This window comes from Oncorhynchus keta, chromosome 2 (genome assembly GCF_023373465.1).
Source record: "Oncorhynchus keta strain PuntledgeMale-10-30-2019 chromosome 2, Oket_V2, whole genome shotgun sequence".
In the NCBI taxonomy this organism is placed as follows: Eukaryota; Metazoa; Chordata; class Actinopteri; order Salmoniformes; family Salmonidae; genus Oncorhynchus; species Oncorhynchus keta.
The window spans coordinates 78,769,406-78,781,701 of NC_068422.1; positions in this window are offsets into that span (position 1 = coordinate 78,769,406).

Consider the following 12,296-nt stretch of genomic DNA (forward strand, 5'->3'; position numbering starts at 1 on the left):
TTTCTTGGCGGAGGGGATCAATACCGTGTCTCCTCGGGGTTCAGTCTGGTGCCCCGCATGGTCGTTCCTGGTGACAAGGGGTGTAAATGACACCTCTGTTGTAATTGGGAGATCGCAGACCTTTTGGGTTATTTACTCAGACTACAGTACCACCCCTGGGCACTGTCTCCTCAGGCCTCTCAGAGGGCCAAGAGAACACTTGTCAGGGTTAGGGGGACATAACCGCCACATCAGCTCAGCTGCTACTGGTTGGGAGGCAAACATACAGTACAAAGGTATGTTTTCCCCAAAACTCCTCTGTCGGCATCCTCCCCTCCACCCCCTACATTGGGTTAACTCACATCAGGGAGGTAGAGAGTAGGCGCTGCTGGGTAAAACTAGTGAAGAGGATTTGAACCACAACAGGTTACACCTTTTGCATTAACCTCAATATAACAATTCTGTCCTCAAAGAATATTGTAGATTATTTCAATTCATACTGTCTGTAGATTCCATTATAATCACTGAAATGTGATGATGAAACATTCTAAATGAAATTACTATAATCAAACAACTCTGTAAGCTTACTGACATGAGGACTGTAAATTTATATTTATAGTAAGAGGACCTTTGTAGATGCTCATCCAACTGAATCACCAACATGACACTATTTCCATATTATTATATTGTTATTCTTCAAATCTAAAAGGGTTACACATAGCAGGGTTGGCTTGCAGTGCAGCTAAACAATGGAATAATGCCCTTTCATTACGAGCCAGGGATGGCTGAAGTGACGTCTAATTGAAAAACATGAAGCCCCGGAACGTGGCCGTGTCAGAATTTCAATGGAGGCAGAAATGAGAGATGGAACAACACAGCCCCTTCCTGACATAGGCTGCTTCTTACTGACAACACACAACAGCCAGGCCAATAAACATATGCAGATACAGATACACAGATAGATACTGTTGGTAGAAGGCAGACAAACATACAGGCAGACAGGTAGGTAATCAACTTAATTTGAGCCAGTTTCCTACAGCTGGAAATTAATCCTACAGCATTAATAAATGTGAATTAACTTGAGGATTACCATAAATTGCCATTTTTGTGGGGGTTGATACATTTTTTGTTTGGGAAAATCTAGTCTGAAATGACACACTTTAGAAGCTTTAGAAACTCCAATACACTCCATTTAAAATGTCCTGTAACAGGGTGATCAAATTAAGATCCCACATCTGTAGACAAACATGCAGTACATACAGACAGCAGGAGGACAGACATAAACAAATAGTAGTTAGAAGAAAATGTATTATTATTGTGCAAAATCCGATGCTGAACATTTTTTTCAAAAAGGCTTAAAACAAAACCAACCTGAGAAAACTATGAATAGAAAGAACAGAGAAAAATATATTGAATCAAAATTACATTCAATATGTCTAGCAAGTCTTTCCATCTGTCCAGCATGTCCACCATGATCCCTAGTCATCAATACTGTTGAGATAAGGAGGATAAGAAGCTCTTCAGGACATGTTGAGTTGTTTCTCTAAAGCAGGAAAGACCATACATCTGACATGGATCTAGTCTCATTTGAAGTGTTCCTGCAACGGAAGCCGTCTCGCCACAGGCACTGGGAGTGTATGAAAGACCACGTATGTAATTAATAGAGATATGGGTCAGTGGACAACAGAGACCAAAAGGGTCTAGCTGTTTTTGTTGTCCCTCCACCCTCCTCTACTCTGTTATTTTAGGAGATATATATATATATATATATATATATATATATAGAGAGAGAGAGATAGAGAGAGATAGAGAGAGAGACCGGAACAAGGTTACCTCCTTGACCACACATGGAAGAGGCGACTGAAGCTCTCTCATTTCAGTTAAGTGTCTAACCCTAACTAAAGAAACACCCTGCATGAATTAATCAACCACAAGCCTGGTGCTTGGGTAGGAGGAGCACCACAGTCACAGGGACATGGCTGACTTTGATGTAAACACATGTTCCCTCTCCTTCAGGCACACTGTGCTTTGCAGGACAGTGTTTCTCTGGTCTGCTCAGACAAAACAGCATTAGTGGTGGGTTTCTTAAAACATTACACAGTTCTGCTGCTGCCACGGGTCCCTGTGAATTCCCAGAATATCTGTCTAATTGGTTGGAAATCTACTAAGTACATTTGAAATGGAACTTTGTTTCTAATGTTACCTTTAGGAGGTCGAGCCAAGCTGTCACCTTACATTGCTTCTTCACACAGTAAGACATTGAATGGAGCAGCAGTCAGTGTTGAACTTGACGTGTACGTAGATCATAATGGAGAACTTGAGACGTGCCAATTATTGTAATGTTTATGACCTGACCCAAGTGAATCAGAGTTCTTTGTTCATTGTCCTGAGACCTCTGGTCCTGAGCTCCTAATTTAAGTTACGGTGAGGAGGGTTCCTGGAAGGGAGGAAGGGAGTGAGGGAAGGAGAGTGAGATAGAAATGGAGGAGAGAGAGGGGGTAGGAGAGAGTGAGAGGAACAGAGCAAGAGATGAGGAGAGGGAGGGAGGGCGGGAGAGAGGGAGGGAGAGAGAGAGAGAGAGAGAGAGGGAGGGAGAGAGAGAGAGAGAGAGAGAGAGAGAGAGAGAGAGGGAGCTCTGGGTGTTTCTGCTCGGCTGCAGCTGACTGTGGGCCACAGAGGGCCTTTCCCTGGAACTAATGGAGCTTCCTCTGGCTCGCTTTTCCCCTCAGATGGGCACAGCTGGGAGAGTTCCGCCACCCAGCACTGGGTTACACTCCCCCCTGCCTCCCCCTTCTACCCTGCCTCCCCCAGCCTCCACACCAGTGGGACTGAGGACCTACCCTGTGTCTGCCTGGTTGTCGTGCTGCCCCCCCCCCCCCCCCCCCCCACACACACACTCCTCACATCTCCGCTAACACCCTAGGCCAGGGGGAGGGGTCTGCCGGGCCCCCTGCCCCACAGCTCCAGGCCAGACGAGTATTGACCACCACGGTGAGTACAGTCAGCCTCATATCTGCTCCTCCGAGTTGGGGGAGAAGGGGGTCCGTGGAGGAGGAGGGAGGGGTCCTACTGGAGCTGCTGACGTTTATGTAGCGCTACAGCAAGTCCCCTATAGTCTCTCCTTCGGCTGAGAGGCAGGCATGCTTAAATAACGGGGCTGTCTAACGAGCCCAATCAACCTGGCTGTGTTGTGTGTGCTGGACCAGGGGGTGGCCGCCCTCCACCCCGCCTCCCGCCCCACGGCTCTTTGATATGCCTCTATGCAGCCCTGTAGGCCTGTACCACCCCTATAACCAGCTCTCCACCTCCCTGACATTTTACATGACCTGGGAGACAGGGCCAGAAAAAAAAGACCTGCGTTGTGTCATAAAACGCCATAAAGGTCCTCTGAAAAGGCACACAGGAGTGTTTGATGTTTCCACCCCACATTCTTCAACAACCCAAAGGAGACGCTGTCCACTCCGTGGAGTATTGGGTGGCACTGTATATTGCCTATCATGGTTGACACTAGGACTTTGTGTGTCAGACCCCACTCTCCTGTGTATTCACAACATTCTAGATTCACTCACTACACTTGTCTTTAGTGAACACATACAACAGTAGCTATAACTTAATGTATGACTGTACAAGTTACATTTTAAAAACTCTGTGCATCTATTTTCCGAGGTTCTGATAATTTAAACTAAATTAAGAACAGTCTTGATAATTATACACCAATATTTATATTAACAAAAAAACTGTCATCAAACCTGTCATATAGCCTTGCATGGTTCTTTCCACAGTCCTCATTTTCCCAGCACAGCCATAGCATTTCCAGGTTATGCATTTCCCCATCAGACACAATTCCACTAACACAATACCATGGAGCAGTGGTTGGTCGCTCCCTCCCCTCCCACTGTTTGTGTGTGTGTGATGGATGGTGTGTGTGTGTGTGTGTGTGTGAGCAGGTTATAAAAAAGTGTACTTCCACACTGTGGAACTTGTAAAACATAGAGAGGACTACACCCTCTGCAGCCACACAGCAGGTTCCAATTACAACTCTTATCTACTAATTATGTTCTGAACACATCTGCATTCCAGAATCAGAAAAACCCACTGTATGTCCTCTCCGTGTAACAAGCCTCTGGAATTAATGAGATTGCTCTGTAATTGAACCTCTTCATGGGTCCCTTGGCAGTGAAAATACGCTACGTTAGATTTGAATGAACAGAGCATCAATCATAGCTGATCAAACGATAAACAGTGTCGATGATCTTGTGGCCAAGCGTTTGCACCTTTATGTAAATGTGCTGTTCACCTCGGAGGCACTGGGGACTCAGTCAGGAGGCAGAAAGGATTTGGAATGAGTGGCTGGGCTGGTTGACTGGGACATGCTGAGACTACTGTACACCACTGTGGGGCGATGTGCTCCAGATCACAGACACTGATACACACAAGTTTTCACAGAAAAATGCTTACACACTTGCATGCATGTGATAACACACACATACAGTACATATGCACACACAAAGGCACATACACACCCATGCATGTACTGTATACACACACACACACACACACACACACACACACACACACACACACACACACACACACACACACACACACACACACACACACACACACACACACACACACACACACACACACACACACACACAGATGAAGTGACCCAGCAGGTCTTTACAGTAAAACACATCAACATTAAAAGAGAACGTACTACTGAGTGCTTTGAACTGATTTAAAGTCATGTAGGCAGACCCTGAAATAGAATGTGCCCAACTAAGAAAAATCTAATAACCAGAAAACAAACCCATAAGCACTGGAATGTACATTTATAACATGTTTATAGAAATAATTTATCTCAAGAGTACTAAATGGCAAGAAGTTACATTTAATATTAATATATTTTCAGCAGGTAGCCTGGTGGTTGAGCGTTGGACGAGTAACTGAAATGTTGCAAGATCAAATCCCTGAGCTGATAAGGTTAAAATCTGTTGTTCTGCCCCTGAACAGGGCAGTTAACACACTGTTCCCTGGTGGGCTGTCATTGAAAATAAGTATTTGTTCTTAACTGACTTGCCTAGATAAATAACGGTAAAAAAATATGAAATATGAATTTCTGTGGCATGTCTGTATCCTTGAACATGGGTTCTACATTTACATTTACATTTAAGTCATTTAGCAGACGCTCTTATCCAGAGCGACTTACAAATTGGTGCATTCACCTTATGACATCGGTTCTATGCTGAGTTCGTCTTCTTTAAGTTTCAACATTACCATTTAACAACATTCAACATTACACAAATAATTGGATTCATTCAAGACCTTTGAAACATTCTGTACTAACCTGTGCTAGTTTCTAGCTCTGAATTCAGAGTATGTTTTGACATCTACTGTAAACCATTACCTACAGTACTGTAGGTAATATGCCTGCCTGTACATGCCTGCCTCTTTAGAATTGATGCCATGATAGTTGTGAAATTTATTTTGAGAAAACCTTTATCAATGATAGGTATTCTCTTATTATTTCTTATCACAATAGGAATTATTTTATGTTTTAATTCCTAAATTGATTGGCTCTGAAGTTCATCCAAAAAGTCATTATTGTGCTGGTTTCATGTATGGATATTGAATAATGAAAACAGAAGACTTTTATGATGGATTCCCAACATTTATATGTATAAAAAAATACTTACATTTCAAGTGAAAGAATCCACCAAAAGACTATACAATATACAGTGGGGCAAAAAAGTATTTAGTCATCCACCAATTGTGCAAGTTCTCCCACTTAAAAAGATGAGAGAGGCCTGTAATTTTCATCATAGGTACACTTTAACTATGACAGACAAAATGAGGAAAAAAAATCCAGAAAATCACATTGTAGGATTTTTATTAATTTATTTGCAAATGATGGTGGAAAATAAGTATTTGGTCACCTACAGACAAGCAAGATTTCTGTCTCTCTGTAACTTCTTCTTTAAGAGGCTCCTCTGTCCTCCACTCGTTACCTGTATTAATGGCACCTGTTTGAACTTGTTATCAGTATAAAAGACACCTGTCCACAACCTCAAACAGTCACACTCCAAACTCCGCTATGGCCAAGACCAAAGAGCTGTCAAAGGACACCAGAAACAAAGTTGTAGACCTGCACCAGGCTGGGAAGACTGAATCTGCAATAGGTTAGCAGCTTGGTTTGAAGAAATCAACTGTGGGAGCAATTATTAGGAAATGGAAGACATACAAGACCACTGATAATCTCCCTCGATCTGGGGCTCCATGCAAGATCTACACCCGTGGGGTCAAAATGATCACAAGAACGGTGAGCAAAAATCCCAGAACCACACGGGGGGACCTAGTGAATGACCTGCAGAGAACTGGGACCAAAGTAACAAAGCCTACCATCAGTAACACACTACACCGCCAGGGACTCAAATCCTGCAGTGCCAGACGTGTCCCCCTGCTTAAGCCAGTACATGTCCAGGCCCGTCTAAAGTTTGCTAGAGAGCATTTGGATGATCCAGAAGAATATTGGGAGAATGTCATATGGTCAGATGAAACCTGTGACAACACAGAGGCGGATGCAAGATGCAAGCAACGATGGTTTAATGAATACAGTTTACAACAGCAACAGGACAGACAGACTGTACTCAGACGGAATCCGACCCAGGGACTAGGGCGCATCTTCCAATGATAGCGTGCTGAGAAATCCAGGGGAGTGTGTCCGGATGGGTAGGAAGGAGCACAGCAGATAATCCACACAAGGGCGGCGAGAGAAGAGCACAGACACACCCTCAGGGAAGTAACAACGATCTGACAACAAGAAACACTGGTTACAGAACATATAAAGGGAAGATAAGTGGTTCCAGCTGGCGCAGACAATCAGGCCGAGATTGGGAACCACGCCCACACAAACACGAGAGAGAGAGAGAGAGAGAGAGAAAGAGAAAGAGAAAGGGAGGCAGTGGATTCATGAACCGTGACAATACCCCCCCCTAGGAACGCCTCTTGGCGTTCCCAGGCGAATTTACCTGTCGATTGAAATCATCGATAAGGGAGTGATCCAGAATGTCCCTAGCAGGTACCCAACTTCTCTCCTCCGGGCCGTAAGCCTCCCAGTCCACCAGGTACTGGAATCCGCGTCCCCTCCTTCTAGAGTCCAAAATACGATTGACAGAAAAGGTGGGTTCCCCATCAACAAGTCGTGGCGGCGGGGGAACCGGGACCGGCGGGTTAATGCGTGCCTGAAACACAGGTTTTATTTTAGACACATGAAAGTTAGGATGAATTCTCCTATACGCTGGAGGAAGCTTGAGCCGGACCGCCACCGGACTAATGATCCTGGTGACTTTGAACGGGCCGATAAATTTGGGGGCAAGCTTGTTCGAAACGGATCGGAGTGGAATGTTCTTAGTAGAAAGCCACACTCTTTGGCCAACGACGTATACCGGAGGCTTCGACCGGTGGCGATCGGGCTTAGCCTTGGTGCGCGCCCCCACCCGGAGAAGAGTCTCACGGGCTCTGCTCCATGCGTGACGGCACCTCTGGATGAAAGCGTGAGCGGAAGGAACAGTGACCTCGGACTCCGTACTGGGAAAGATAGGTGGCTGGTAACCTAAACTACACTCAAACGGAGAGAGACCCGTAGCTGCCACAGGCAACGAATTGTGAGCGTACTCAACCATAGAGAGTTGTTGACTCGAGGAAGAGGGATTCTTAGAAACCAAACATCGCAACACTCTCTCCAAATCTTGGTTGGCCCTCTCCGTTTGACCGTTGCTCTGGGGATGAAACCCTGAAGACAGGCTGACACTCGCTCCCAGTAACCTACAAAACTCTTGCCAAAACTTGGACACAAATTGGGGCCCCCTGTCAGAAACTACGTCCATCGGCAGGCCATGACGTGATCGACGACAGCTACCGCTGTCTCCTTGGCAGATGGTAATTTAGGCAAGGGAATAAAATGAGCCGCCTTCGAGAACCGGTCCACCACGGTCAACACCACCGTCTTGCCCTGGGAGGGCGGGAGGGCGGTAACAAAATCTAGCGCGATGTGGGACCAGGGTCTCGAAGGGACCGACAGCGGTTGGAGTAACCCATCTGGGGGTCGATTAAAAGTCTTCCCAGTGGCACAAACCGAGCAAGCCAAGACAAAACTGTGAATGTCACGAGCCATCAGTGGCCACCAAAAGCGTTGCTTAACCAAAAAGCTAGTGCGGCTGACTCCTGGATGACACGCTACGTTGGAGCAATGCCCCCACCGAATAACATCGGACCGACACCCCTCCGGCACAAACAACCGATTAGGCGGGCAACCGGGCGGAGGCATTACCCCTTCTAAGGCCGTTTTGACCCTCGATTCAACCTCCCATGTGAGTGTGGATACTACTAGGGTCCCGGGTAGGATGCACTCGGGAGTGGATGGGCGTTCGGAATGGTCAAAAATGCGAAAGGGAATCGGGTTTGACATTCTTGGAACCCGGGCGATACGAGAGAGAGAAGTCAAAACGTCCGAAAAAGAGTGCCCACCGCGCCTGCCTGGAGTTGAGTCGCTTGGCGGTTCTGATATATTCCAAATTTTTGTGATCGGTCCAAACTATAAAAGGTACCCCCGAACCCTCTAACCAATGGCGCCACTCCTCCAGTGCTTACTTCACTGCCAACAACTCTCTGTTGCCAATGTCGTAGTTGTGTTCCGCAGGTGATAACCGATGGGAAAGGAACGCACAAGGGTGCATCTTGTCGTCAGAAGAGGAACGTTGGGAAAGTACCGCACCTACCCCCACCTCTGAAGCGTCCACCTCTACTACGAACTGACGCGAGGGATCGGGAGCTATGAGGATGGGAGCCGAAACAAAGCGGCTCTTGAGTTTGGCGAATGCAGCCTCGGCTGTATCGGACCACCTGAACGTCACTCTGGGGAGGTTAAGGCGGTAAGAGGAGCGACTATCTGACTAAAGTTGCGAACGAAACGCCGGTAGAAATTGGCGAATCCCAGAAACCTCTGTAGGGCCTTACGGGAATCTGGGCTTGGCCAATCCACCACAGCCTTAACCTTGTCAGGATCCATGCGAATACCTTCAGTCGAGACGATGTAACCTAGGAATGGAACGGATTGTGCATGAAAAATGCATTTCTCCGTCTTGACAAAAGTCCATTCTCCAACAACCTCTGAAGCACTCGTCTGACGTGCTGAACGTGTTCCTGGAGAGAAGAAGAAAAAATCAGTATGTCATCCAGGTAAACATATATGAACTGATCAATCATATCTCTCAGCACGTCATTGACGAGTGCCTGGAAAACCGCTGGGGAGTTGGATAGCCCAAAAGGCATGACCAAATATTCGAAGTGCCCTCTGGGGGTGTTAAACGCGGTCTTCCATTCGCCCCCCTTATGCGAACCAAATGATATGCATTACGTAAATCCAACTTAGTGAACACGGATGCTCCCTGTAACCTTTCAAAGGCTGAGGACATCAACGGTAAGGGATAGGTATTCTTCACTGTGATGTTATTCAACCCACGGTAATCAACGCAAGGACGCAGAGATCCGTCCTTCTTCCCCACAAAGAAGAACCCCGCCCCGCTGAGAAGAGGAAGGACGAATGAATCCAGATGCCAGAGAATCAGAGATGTATCTCTCCATAGCCTCCCTCTCAGGAACAGAGAGTGAATATAACTTGCCTTTAGGCGGAGACTCACCTGGCAATAATTCTATTGCACAGTCATAGGGACGATGCGGAGGAAGAGAAGCAGCACGGGACTTACTGAACACCTCCTTCAGGTCGAGGTATTCAACGGGCACGTTAGACAAATCCACTGCCTCCTCTAGAAACACAGAATCAGACACAGACGAACAGGCAGACACTAAACAGGACTCAAGACACTTGTTACTCCACATGGATATAGAGTTATGACCCCAGTCAACTCTGGGGTTGTGTTGGGTGAGCCAAGGGTGGCCGAGGACTAATGGTGCAAGGGGTGAGTCCATGAGTAGAAATGATAGTGTCTCAGTGTGATTGCCAGAAGTGATGAGTGTGATAGGTTCAGTGGTGTGAGAAATGTTGGGGAGTTCTTGACCATTGAGAGCGTTGACGGATATCTTGTGCGTGAGTGAGGTGATAGGAATCTGGAGTTTGTGAGCGAGCTTGAAGTCCATGAAATTACCCTCTGCTCCTGAGTCCAGTAAGGCTTGGGTGTCGTGCGTGTGGGTGGCCCATCTTAGTCTTACCGGGAGGAGAGTAGATGATGAGGTCTTCTCTGTGGTGACACCACCCGATAGTAGCCTCATGTTTACTACCGGGCCTGATCTTTTACCGGGCAGGAGTGGATAAAGTGGCCCGCTCTACCACAGTAGAGACAGAGTCCTTGGGATCTCCGCCTCTCCCTCTCTTCCCGGGAGAGGCGAGCTCTCCCCAGCTGCATGGGTTCGTGAGCGGAGGCTGAACTGGCCGTGTTCCCGCCACTGGCATGCCCGCCCTCCGTGTCGTTATACGGTCTGTTAGGGCATGCTCGGCGGCCAATACGACTCAGACGAGCGTCGACCCTCAAGGCTAGTTCCACTAGTCCATTTAAACTCCTGGGAAGGTCCAGAACATAAATCTCCTTCTGGATCCGGTCCTCCAGCCCATGCAGGAACATGTCCCACTGCGCCTCCTCGTTCCACTGACACTCTGCGGCCAGAGTGCGGAATTGGATGGAGTATTCCGATACTGAACGGTCTCCTTGGCGAAGGTCAGCGAGTAGTCTGGCCGCCTCCCTACCCGCCACGGCCCGATCGAAGACCCTTCTCATCTCCTCGGAGAGTGTCTGGAAAGAGGTGCAGCATGGGTCCTGGTTCGCCCACACCGCCGTTCCCCAAAGAGCCGCTTTGCCTGATAGCAGTGTGAGTACGAATGCTACCTTAGACTGTTCACGGTTGAAGGTCCGTGGCTGCAACGAGAAATGCATGGAACATCTCGTAAGAAAGGCTCTGCAATAGTCAGGAACTGCCGGTGTAGGTGGCGCAGCGGAACCCCTCAGATGTTGTAATTGTTGGATCAGCTGGGCTACCTGCGTCGCAAGGGCTTGTACTGCCCGACCTGTGCTGGAGATGTTCTCCTCTTGTTGATCCATTCTCGTGATACTGCGGGAAATGAATTCGGTCAGACTCGTTGAACTCGCTGCATCCATGGTCTGGTCAGATCGTTCTGTGACAACACAGAGGCGGATGCAAGATGCAAGCAACGATGGTTTAATGAATACAGTTTACAACAGCAACAGGACAGACAGACTGTACTCAGACGGAATCCGACCCAGGGACTAGGGGCGCATCTTCCAATGATAGCGTGCTGAGAAATCCAGGGAGTGTGTCCGGATGGGTAGGAAGGAGCACAGCAGATAATCCACACAAGGGCGGAGAGAGAAGAGCACAGACACACGACACAACCTCAGGGAAGTAACAACGATCTGACAACAAGAAACACTGGTTACAGAACATATAAAGGGAAGATAAGTGGTTCCAGCTGGCGCAGACAATCAGGCCGAGATTGGGAACCACGCCCACACAAACACGGGAGAGAGAGAGAGAGAGAGAGAGAGAGAGAGAGAGAGAGAGAGAGAGAGAGAGAGAGAGAGAGAGAGAGAGAGAGAGAGAGAAAGAGAAAGAGAGAGGGAGGCAGTGGATTCATGAACCGTGACAAAACCAAAATATAACTTTTTGGTAAAAACTCAACTCGTTGTGAACTACTGTGAAGCATGGGGGTGGAAACATCATGCTTTTGGGCTGTTTTTCTGCAAAGGGATCAGGACGACTGATCTGTGTAAAGGAAAGAATGAATGGGGCCATGTACTGTGAGATTTTGAGTGAAAACCTCCTTCCATCAGCAAGGACATTGAAGATGAAACGTGGCTGGGTCTTTCAGCATGACAATGATCCCAAACACACCGCCCGGGCAACGAAGGAGTGGCTTCGTAAGAAACATTTCAAGGTCCTGGAGTGGCCTAGCCAGTCTCCAGATGTTAACCCCATAGCAAATCTTTGGAGGGAGTTGAAAGTCCGTGTTGCCCAGTAACAGCCCCAAAACATCACTGCTCTAGAGGAGATCTGCATGGAGGAATGGGCCAAAATACCAGCAACAGTGTGTGAAAACCTTGTGAAGACTTACAGAAAGCATTTGACCTCTGTCATTGCCAACAAAGGGTATATAACAAAGTATTGAGATAAACTTTTGTTATTGACCAAATACTTATTTTCCACCATAATTTGCAAATAAATTCATTAAAAATCCTACAATGTGATTTTCTGGATTTTTTTTCTCATTTTGTCTGTCATAGTTG